The sequence below is a fragment of the Mesoplodon mirus genome (genome assembly GCF_964341445.2).
Source record: "Mesoplodon mirus genome assembly, chromosome: 8".
Taxonomy (NCBI): Eukaryota; Metazoa; Chordata; class Mammalia; order Artiodactyla; family Ziphiidae; genus Mesoplodon; species Mesoplodon mirus.
Window position 1 is genome coordinate 80,983,011 of NC_138984.1, and position 11,204 is coordinate 80,994,214.

Consider the following 11,204-nt stretch of genomic DNA (forward strand, 5'->3'; position numbering starts at 1 on the left):
CCTCCCAGCTGAATTTCCTGATGAAGTTATAGAAGTTTCATTGTGCAATGACTAGGAAATTCCTGGGTCCTTAGACCTTTAGAAGAAATGATCAGGGCCATGGGTCACCGTGGTTCCCACATGCTTGTAGTAAAAAGCTTTGAGTGGGGAGGTTAGGGAACCATTTACTTCCTGAGCTTCAAGTTCCTCAGGTTTCAAATGGGCATCACAACAAAACAAAACCGACTTCATTTCACAAAGAGTTGTAGATACCTTCCACCAAGAACCTGATTGTCACATGTGAGATAATACATCCAAAATCACTAGGTCAGAAACTTGAACCAAGTACTGTCTAGTTCAATTTATAAGGGATAAAAAGTGTCATATGATAGTGTCTAGCAAAATGCCTCACCAATTCATAGAGTGAGATGATTTGTTTCTCCCTGGAGCTCCCCACCACTCAGGGCCTATTGGAGGTGTTTTGAGAAATGATGTTACAACAGTAAAATCAGGTGGCTCAGCCTAGCCTTCTTAGAGTCAAGCCCTAGAGATCCCCCTTAGTGTTTTTGCTGGTGAGAAAGAAAAACAAGTTCATGGAGAATTAAAGCCTTACTCTCCTCTTTTGATAAAGACATTTGGCAAAAATCACCATATAGTTCCACAAGCATTAGTCATTGAGGGATCTAAATCACTGAAGAATGGGAAAACCTGTTGATACAAGTTTCCTGCCAGGAATGACTTGGACTGACCAGTCTGGCTCTTCCACCTAATTTGACTGCTGGTTCTCAAAGATGTAAATGTTCAGGGGTGTGCTTAGGTCATGTTTAGCTTTAAGCATATTGAACAGCCCCACCATTTTGACAAAATTGAGGAAATGATTTGTATGCATTTGTCCATTGTATCTAATGAGAAGAGAGACAGCAAGCTCCATGATAGCAAGAACTGTGTTGTGCCTGGTGCGTCACAGGTGCTCAGTAAATGAATAAATAAGTAAATGCCAGCAAAAACCGGAGACAAGATTAATGAGATTATATTTTGGGAATTTTTTAAACATGTTTATTGGAGTATAATTGCTTTACAGTGTTGTGTTGGTTTCTGCTGTATAACATGCCATGCAGGTGCTTCCCACTAGCTATCTATTTTACATTTGGTAGTGTCTCTATGTCAATGCTACTCTCTCACTTCGTCCCAGCTTACCCTTCCCCCTCCCTGTGTCCTCAAGTCCATTCTCTACGTCTTTATTCCTGTCCTGTCCCTAGGTTCATCAGAACCTTTTTTTTTTAGATTCCTTATATATATGCATTAGCATATGGTATTTATTTTACTCTTTCTGACTTAATTCACTCTGTATAACTGACTCTAGGTCCATCCACCTCACTACAAAAAATTCAATTTCGTTTCTTTTTATGGCTAATATCCCATTGTATATATGTGCCACATCTTCTTTATCCATCAATCTGTCGATGGACACTTAGGTGCTTTCATGTACTGGCTATTGTAACTAGTGCTGCAATGAACATTGTGGTACATGACTCTTTTTTTTTTTTTTGCTGTATGCGGGCCTCTCACTGCTGTGGCCTCTCCCGTTGCGGAGCACAGGCTCCGGACGCTCAGGCTCAGCGGCCATGGCTCACGGGCCCAGCTGCTCTGCGGCATGTGGGATCTTCCCGGACCGGGGCACGAACCCATGTCCCCTGCATCGGCAGGCGGACTCTCAGCCACTGCGCCACCAGGGAAGCCCCAATTTAACATATCTCTTGAACATCTTTCCATGGCAATACATATCCATCTATCTCATTTTTAAACACCTTCTAGGAAGTCATTTAAACATTTTTACTAATTAATTATTGTAAAATTATTTGTAAAACAAAGGAGATTGTCATTAAAATAATAGTAGAAGCAACTTCTTGGCATTGTGAGGATTTCATTAGATAATTCAGGAAAGTGCTTAGCAATAAGTCTGGCACACAGTGAGTGATCAATAGATATAAATATTAGTTGTTAAGAATTGATAATAATATAATTAAAGTTGACCATCTTTCGGATCTCAGTCTCAATAAATTGCTATTGCCAGAAAAGTGGTTTTATATATACATATGTTTTATATATATATATTACTCACTATATATAATATTACTATAAAATATTACTCACTATATATAATATTCTTCATCTTATACTTTCATTTTAAAGACCCCATCTGGGCTCCGTTTTATGGAGGAAGTGGGCGTCATGTTCTGGAAGGATTGTCAGGATCGGCCCAGCCGTGACTACCCAGTTCAGTGCCAAAACTGAACAAAAACCACAGTCCATCCATCTGCCAGCTGGTGAGGCAGCAAAGAAGGCATTTAGCTTCTAGGGCATTTGGGAACTTGAATGCTTGTAGGAAGGAGGGACGCCTGCTGGGTGGGGCTCACTGGGCCTTTGAGACCAGTGGGGATTTCAATGAGCCAAATTACTCCTGAATAGCTACCAGGCAACCAGTGACACAGCCTGACCTGGGGAGATAAATCACAGGGGTATCTGGGCTTTCAAGAACGGGATTGACTGCTGATGGAGGGCTCTGGGGCAGAGGAAGGGCTGTGACAGGAGCTATCAATCAGAAGAGGAAAATGATAAATTTACTTCAATAGATGGTAGGCTTCTCCTTGTAAATCTGATAATTTTGCCAGTCCCCAAATGTTTTAAGTGTAATTATACCAGATCTTGAAAAAAGACTAGGTAAGGGAAAAAATGAAATAGAAATATTTTAAAATATACAAATATATAATCCTACTTTCAAAAATGTTAGGTGCCCAGGTAAATTAAAATAAAATAAATCCAAGAGCACCTTACTTCCTATACTGGAGCGTTCAGGAATTTACATGGATCTGAATTGGGTTGTGACAGCAAACAAATCACCGCCTAATCCTCTTCCACCACATTTCTGATATCTTGTGAAGCTGAAGCTTTGAATGGTCCTAACTGGATCAGAAATAACACCAGACTCAGTACCCTCGTATACTTTTTCCTCTCTGTCCGAGGGCATCTGAGGCCCTGAATCCAACCCTCACTGCTCTTGAAAAGCACTTGTGCCTTGAAGAAACGACACTTTCTATAAAGCATCCACCAGAAGGGGGAGCCTTTTAATAATTCACACAGAGATTTTGCTAGTGGAGGTCTTACCTGGATTGGCTGGCTGACCTGGGCTTGGATCTCAGCTAAAGTGTCCTACAGCACCATCATTTCTGTTTATGTAATGCCATTCTCAATCATAGAATCATGGAATTTAGAAACAGTTAAATATCTTAGAAATGATAAACTCCAACTCATTTTATAAATGAGAAAAATGAGCCATAGAGAAGTAAAGAGTTCTAAGTTTAGATAGCTAATAATAATTTTTATTCAACAACATTATAACCTTTTATGAGTTTGTTCATAAACTCATTTTTACTGATGCATTGCTAAAACTTAGGTACTTAATTTTTAAAAAATTTTATTGGGGCTTCCCTGGTGGCACAGTGGTTGAGAGTTTGCCTGCTGATTCAGGGGACACGGGTTCGTGCCCCGGTCCGGGAAGATCCCACATGCCGCGGAGCGGCTGGGCCCAAGAACCATGGCTGCTGAGCCTGCGCATCCAGAGCCTGTGCTCCACAACAAGAGAGGCCACACAGTGAGAGGCCCGCGTAACACACACACACACACACACACACACACACACACACACACACAAATTTTATTGGAGTATAGTTGATTTACAATGTTGTGTTAGTTTCATGTGTACCACAAAGTGATTCAGTTTTATATATATATATTTTTTTTTTTTCTTTTTCAGCTTCTTTGCTCATATAGGTTATCACAGAATATTAAGTAGATTTCCCTGTACTATAGAGAAGGTCCTTGTTGGTTATCTACCTTATATATTGTAGTGTGTGTATGTTAATCCCAAGCTCTTGATTTATCCCTCCCCGCCCCACATTTCCTTTTTGGTAACCATGAGTTTGTTTTTGATATCTGTGAGTCTGTTTCTGTTTTGTAAATAAGTTCATTTGTATCATTTTTTAAAAATTAGATTCCACATAGGAGTGATATCATATGATATTTGTCTTTCTCTTTCTGCCTTACTTAGTATGATAATCTCTAAGCCCATCCATGTTGTTGCAAATGGCATTATTTTGTTCTTTTTTAGGGTTGAATAATATTCCACTGTGTACATGTACTACATCTTCTTTATCATTCCTCTGTCAAGGAATATTTAGGTTGCTTCCATGTCTTGGCTAATGTAAATAGTGCTGCAATGAACATTGGGGTGCATGTATCTTTTTGAATTATGGTTTTCTCCTGATATATGCCCAGGAATGGGATTGCTGAATCATATGGTAGTTCTATTTTTAGTTTTTTCTTATGTACTTAATTGATTGAGGTTTAAGCTATAATTTCAAGCAGACAGGTGAAAATACAGGCAATTCTGCTTGCTGTTTAAGTCACAAAAAATGTTTGGTCCTTAGTATAGAGTTTTACATTCTGCTATTTTACTACTATTCTAGGTTTTTAACTAAAATGTGGTCACTTCCTCTAAGAAGTTTTTCCTTTCCCCTCCAGAACAGTTTGGGTATTCCTCCTACATGCCTGCCCATCACCTTGGGCTTTCTGGCTGATAACATATGTGACACTATATTATATTTGTCATTTATAATTTTGGTTCCCTATAATCTGTAAGCTCTGTGAAGATGACTTATTGGGTATTTCTTTACATCATTGTATCCCCGGTATTTAAAATAGTGTTTGGAACTATAAAGAGGGCTAAATAAACATCTGCAGAATGAAAGAAGAAAGGAAGCAGAAACAGACAGAGGAACTCACATAGAAATTGGGATGAAAAAATGGAATTTATAAAAAGTATGTTTAGGAATAAGAGTTAGAGGTAAAAATAAATGTAAAGAAAAAAATAGTTTCCTAATTTGCTGGCTTATTGAAATAAGCCAAGGGCAAGCCCATATGACAAGGAGTTGCAGGTGGCCTCTAGGAATAGGGGTGGCTGCTAGGAGTTGAGGGCAACCCCCAGCCGACACTCAACAAGGAGCCAGGGCCCTCAGTCCTACAACTGCAAGGAAATGGATTCTGCCAACAACTTGAATAAACTTAGCAGATTCTTTCCTAGTTTAGCCTCCAGCTAAGAATTCAGCCCAGCTGACACCTTGCTTGCAGGCTTGTGAGACCCTAAGCAAAGGACCCAACTAAGCCATGCCCAGACTCCAGACTCACAGAAACTGTGAGATAATAAATGTGTGCTGTTTTATTAAGACACTAAGTTTATGATGATTCATGACACAGCAAGAAATAACTAATATAATATGTTTGTCAGGTTATAAAGAAGCTATAAAAATAATTAATCCCCCACTGGGAGGGTGGGAGGAGGGAGGGAAGGAATCGAGTCTTAGTTAAAGCTTCTGGATTTTATTTTTTGACTTAATTTGGTGATTTTAAAATCTGTGTAGAAAACATCCGAAGAAATCATCTTGTAAGATTTTTTTTTAAATAGCAAACATCAAACATTTATCTGGGGGCTCCCCTGGTGGCGCAGTGGTTGAGAATCTGCCTGCCGATGCAGGGGACACGGGTTCGAGCCCTGGTCTGGGAGGATCCCACATGCCGCGGAGCAACTGGGCCCGTGAGCCACAACTACTGAGCCTGCACATCTGGAGCTTGTGCTCCACAACAAGGGAGGCCGCGACAGTGAAAGGCCCACGCACAGCGATGAAGAATGGCCCCCACTCGCCGCAACTAGAGAAAAGCCCTTGCACAGAAACGAAGACCCAACACAGCCATTAATAAAAATAAATAAATTTATTAAAAAAAAAAATTTATCTGACCTGAGAGGGAATGTAAGAAATCTGACAACTCATTGCCACTAAGGTTTAAGCAAATTTATATGTGTGAATTCTATAAACACATAGGACTGGAAAAGAGCTTAAGAAGACAGGTGATCTAGTCAGAAAGAGAAAAACAAATACTGTATGCTAACACATATATATGGAATCTAAACAAAAAAAATTGGTTCTGAAGAACCTAGGAACAGGAATAAAGATGCAGAAGTAGAAAATGGACTTGAGGACACAGGGAGGGGGGAAGGGTAAGCTGGGACGAAGTGAGAGAGTGGCATTGACATATATATACTACCAAATGTAAAATAGATAGCTAGTGGGAAGCAGCTGTATAGCACAGGGAGATCAGCTCTGAGCTTTGTGACCACCTGGAGGGGAGGGATAAGGAGAGTGGGAGGGAGAGGCAAGAGGGAGGGTATATGGGGATATATGTATACATATAGCTGATTCACTTTGTTATACAGCAGAAACTAACACAATATTGTAAAGCAATTATACTCCAATAAAGATGTTTAAAAAAAAGACAGGTGATCTATATTTATCTTTAGATAAGGCTTTTCCTAAACTCTCCCAATATACAATGATGATGATGATGACCTGAATACTATGTCAATAAAATTCTCAATAAATGAGAATTTATAATGAAATATATATGAGAAATTTTCTCAATAAATAAATAAATGAATGAAATAAATAATATTCTCAATAATAAACTCAATAAGTGAGCTTCCATTTACTGAGTTCCTCATATATGTCAGACAGAATAGGAAGAAACTGACTTTATGGAGCACCTACAATAGTCCATGTACAGTACCAAAAACTTTATATAAATCTTAAATTAAGAACAATAAACCTTTCATAATAGGCCACAAGTATTATTTCTCCTATTTTACACACACACACGCATACACAGACACACACACACCCCCGTACACTTGAAACCAGAGACATACAGAAATACAGTAACGTTCTCCAAGTCAGCTAGCAATTAAGTTGTGAAATTGTGATTCAGACCCATATTTAACAGTTTGCACTACCTGGAAATTCTCCCAAACAATCTGATTTCCAACTTTCATGCAATATTTTAAGCCCAAGGATATACAGGAAACTATCCCGATTCACTCCTATCATTTTGTATTAGCAAAAACACTGAATATGCTATGGTGTAAAACAAATTTAAATATTGGGAAAAGATGTGAAAAGGCAATTCACAAATGAGAACTCCAAATGGTTAATAAGTATGCAGTAGAATGGTCATCCTCACTATCTCAAAATGAGATATCCCTTTATACTCATCCAATTTGTAAAAATTAGAACCTTCAAAAATACTTTTGCTTTTGTTATAAAGCAAAAAATAAAAAATTAAAAAATTAAAAAAATAATAAAAAAAAATACCAAGTGCTAGGTAGAAGTGGGAAACTTTATATAAGGTCAGTAATTGTTTAGAATTGATGAGATCAGTCTGCAATATTTGGAGAAATTTAGCACTTGTATACCCAAGACCCAGCACTAGATTCTACTACATAGTCTGTAAGAGCTGGGAGCTAGGTGTCAATCTAGATCTATTGTTAGGGGAATGGGTAATAAAATGTGTTGGATACATACTGTGGAATAATACGCAGTGATTAGAAGCAATGAATTGGTACATATAGCACCATCTTAAAATACATAGCATTGAGTGAATAAAAAAACAGCATTGAGTGAATAAATTGGCAGAGAATGAGGTCTGTTGTTACAGTACCACTTATGTAGATTAAAACATGCATACACATAACAAGTTTATGTATTTTTCAAAGATATTTACATATTTAATAACATATATCAAACTCATTAAAATGGCCATCTGTAGGGAGGGGAAAAATGGATGAGGGGAGGTAGGGGGTGGGTAATCAGGAACGAACTGAAAAAACATGTAAAGGAAAACAAGCAAGGGGCCTCGACCAGACTGATGATTGTTCATTATGAACTAAAGGGTATGTTTAACTCACCTCTCAGCCCTTGAGGTCCCCCAAAAGACAACTAAAATTGTTGTGGAATGAAGCTCTATTATTATTGGCTAAAGACCTTATGCCGACCTGAGATACTTCAATTAATAAATAAGGGTACCCAACTTTTTATTGGGAGAGGAGCCACATCAGGATAATGCACTCTCAAAAGCTGAGGGGACTGGAGCTAAATTGTTTCTAAAAACAAAATGGGTAATTTCTTAGATTTGTATTTGGAGAAAACACAATGACTAATGTTTGGCAAGGTATTAGAACTTGTGCATTAGTCTTGTCTTAATGGAAGGGAATCTGTTTGACAAAAAATTTCCATTTGAGCAGAGCAATCTTGTGGTAGATCATTACTCTGTATAAACAGCCAAAAGAGCCCTTCAACCTGGATTTTATGGTGCATCCCACTCATATTCTCCAACCAAAGGCTATGGGACTGTGTACTCAGGTCTGTGTGGATACCCAGCTCAACAAGTCAGGGCAAACCGATGGAACTGTTTTGTTTTGTTTTATACTGGTCAGTCTGATTCCACAAGGAATAAATTACTAGGAATTGTTGATATATTTCTTTCCAAACAATCATACACATTTGACATTATTTAGACATCAGGCTCAGAATATGATTTCAGTCTAGTGTTTTAGAAACACTAGACTGAAATTATAAATGAATTTCCACATGAATTGGAAATGATAAATGAATGAGTAAACAAATGAAAGCAAACCAAACAAACAAAACAGAAAAAATAGGATACGTGTCCTTGCCTTAAATATAATTATCACACTTGGCTACAATTTGAGGAAGTATGCCCCACAATAAATGTTATCATTTGGCTCAAAATATTTTTTGCCTATTTTGATAAGTAGCAGATAGATGGAGGAAAAAGAAAAAATGAAGTGAATAAGAAATTACTTCATTTATCTATTTCTTTAGGAAATGATGATAGCCCTAAACTTCTACATGTTTATAAACCCAATGCGCCTTTTATTGGTATCTTCTCTCTCTGCCTTCTGTTACTTCTTTCTGCTATGATTTTTTTTTAGCTGTTCCACCCTTCCTTGGCCATCCCCATGCCTGCTGAAGACACATCCTCTCCTATGGGAAAAAAATCCATGGATTTCATGACAACCATGGAGAGAAGTTATTTTCTCCTTACTTCCAGGTATGGGGGTGTGTCTGTGTGTTTGTGTGCACATACCCACATACCCAAGGGAAACTCTAATAGCTTAGTGGTATCCTTTCTGTTCAAAATTATTTAAATCAAACTGTCATGATTTTTATTAGGATTTTTCTATCTACTAATATATATATATATATATATATATATATATATATATATATATATATATATATATATATCCTATTTGGAGTTCATAGTTCATTTCATTCTACAAGGTGATCAACCAAAAGCACTGGATAGAATTTTAGTAGTACCTATTTTATTGTTCAGTTCCTGTATTTTACTAATGAGTTCAAAGTAAATATTTTCTTTTCTCTCTTCTGCTACTACCAAAATTTTCAGAGACTAAAAAAATCTGAATTTTATTTGCTCCTAGTTACAGCAGCCAAATTTAGCATTGGAAATTACAAACATTGCTTAATCTGAAGAGATAACAGTAGAACTTCCCAGGCATTTTTCTCATTAGAATGCTACTCTCCAGATATAGAGTAAGTGTCATGAATGAGACTATGTCCACAGACTCAGCAGAATTGTATTAAAATTACAGTGACCGACTTTCTTTGGAGGTCCTCTGAAGTTGCACTATTAGCATGGCTGACAGTATCTCGAAGTCAACCTGCAAACAGAAGCTTTTCATATACCAAATACAGTGCCCTCTTCCTGGTAGATATTCTATAAATTGTAGAGCACAATATCCCTTCCCTTAATCTCCCCCAAAAAGCCTTAACTAGTAAACATTTTTATCTCATTTTTAAGAATGAAAGAAAAATAATAGTAATTACCATTTGGCCCCAGTTAGTCACTATGAAAGAAGATAGAACTGAATACCCAGGCTGGTTACAGAAGCTCAGTGGTGAAACCATTTCTGCATTGGTCTGAATGCTCCCAACTTAGTCTCCCTTAAGCATCAGACACCATCCCTCTTTGCAGAAGTGCAACTATTAGAGTTGAGGAAGGGTTGACTGGTCTGGGCTCTGCACCACATTATGCGCTGCCCGTTCAAATGACGATCTGAACAGCACGAGGACCACTGAATGCCTCTGCAAGTGGTTCTCATGTGTAAGCACAGTCAGAGGGGAAACAGGAGAGTGACACAAAGTCTAAAAAACATAAACCGCAATATGCTGGGCTGCTACAATCACTCTCTTCTAATCCAGTAATGTCCTAAACCAGTATTAATGGAAGATCCTTTTTCAAGGGGTCGCAGGTTATTCTTCTGAAAGGAATGAAAAATGCTGCAAGATTATCTTCTAATTCCTACCTTCATTTCTTTAATGTTATTAAATAATAATGTACAGTCAACTCTGATGTCATACTAAGACAATATTTTTGTGTAAATCTAACATATTCATTACACTCACAAGCCACAAATATTGTATCACAAATTTACATGTAATACATAGTTCCCCCCACCTCCAAAAGAGCCCCATTCCTTTAAAAGTGACAAAGCATTTAGGCATATTTCTGAGCTACATTCAGATAAGATTACCAACAAGTGATAGGTGATAACTTTCAAGGAAGAAAATTATCAAACATAATCGAATCAGTTTACTATTTGTGACAGAAATTAAGTAATCCATACTTGATTCATTTCGTAGTACCATAAAAACTTTTCAATAATGGTACATGCAAAAATAAATGTATATCTATTTTTTCTTTCTTCTGGTATACATATACATAGAAATTAGAAGGACTATAATGGCAATTAAAAATGTAATGTAAATTTAAAAACTTGATTTAAGAATGTCCAGTAGAAAGCCACTATTAAAGCATAATATGACAGTAATGAAAATATCTACAGTCCATTAAATTCAAAACATCATCCTTACATTTTCCACATTAAAGGTCAACAACTCATCTATGTTGCCATAATTTATTTTGTAATTTAGTTCTATTTAATACTTTCAAGATTAACTTGTCTGAAACTTCCCTTTAATATTTTAGGTCTCAAACTTATTCCCAGGTTTCTGAAAATATTGATATTTTCTCCCCCTTGATGTATAGAAGGAGTTGCTTTAAAAAAAAAAAAACATGTGAAATGTGAGTGGGCATTTAGTTATACACTCTCTTAGTTTAAATTAGAAGGGTACGGAGGGAAAAATACAAAAAGATAATTATCATGCAGACTCTTTAGTTCATGGTGTATTTTCTTTTTTCCTTTCTAATGAACAAGAGGAAAATAAATCTTT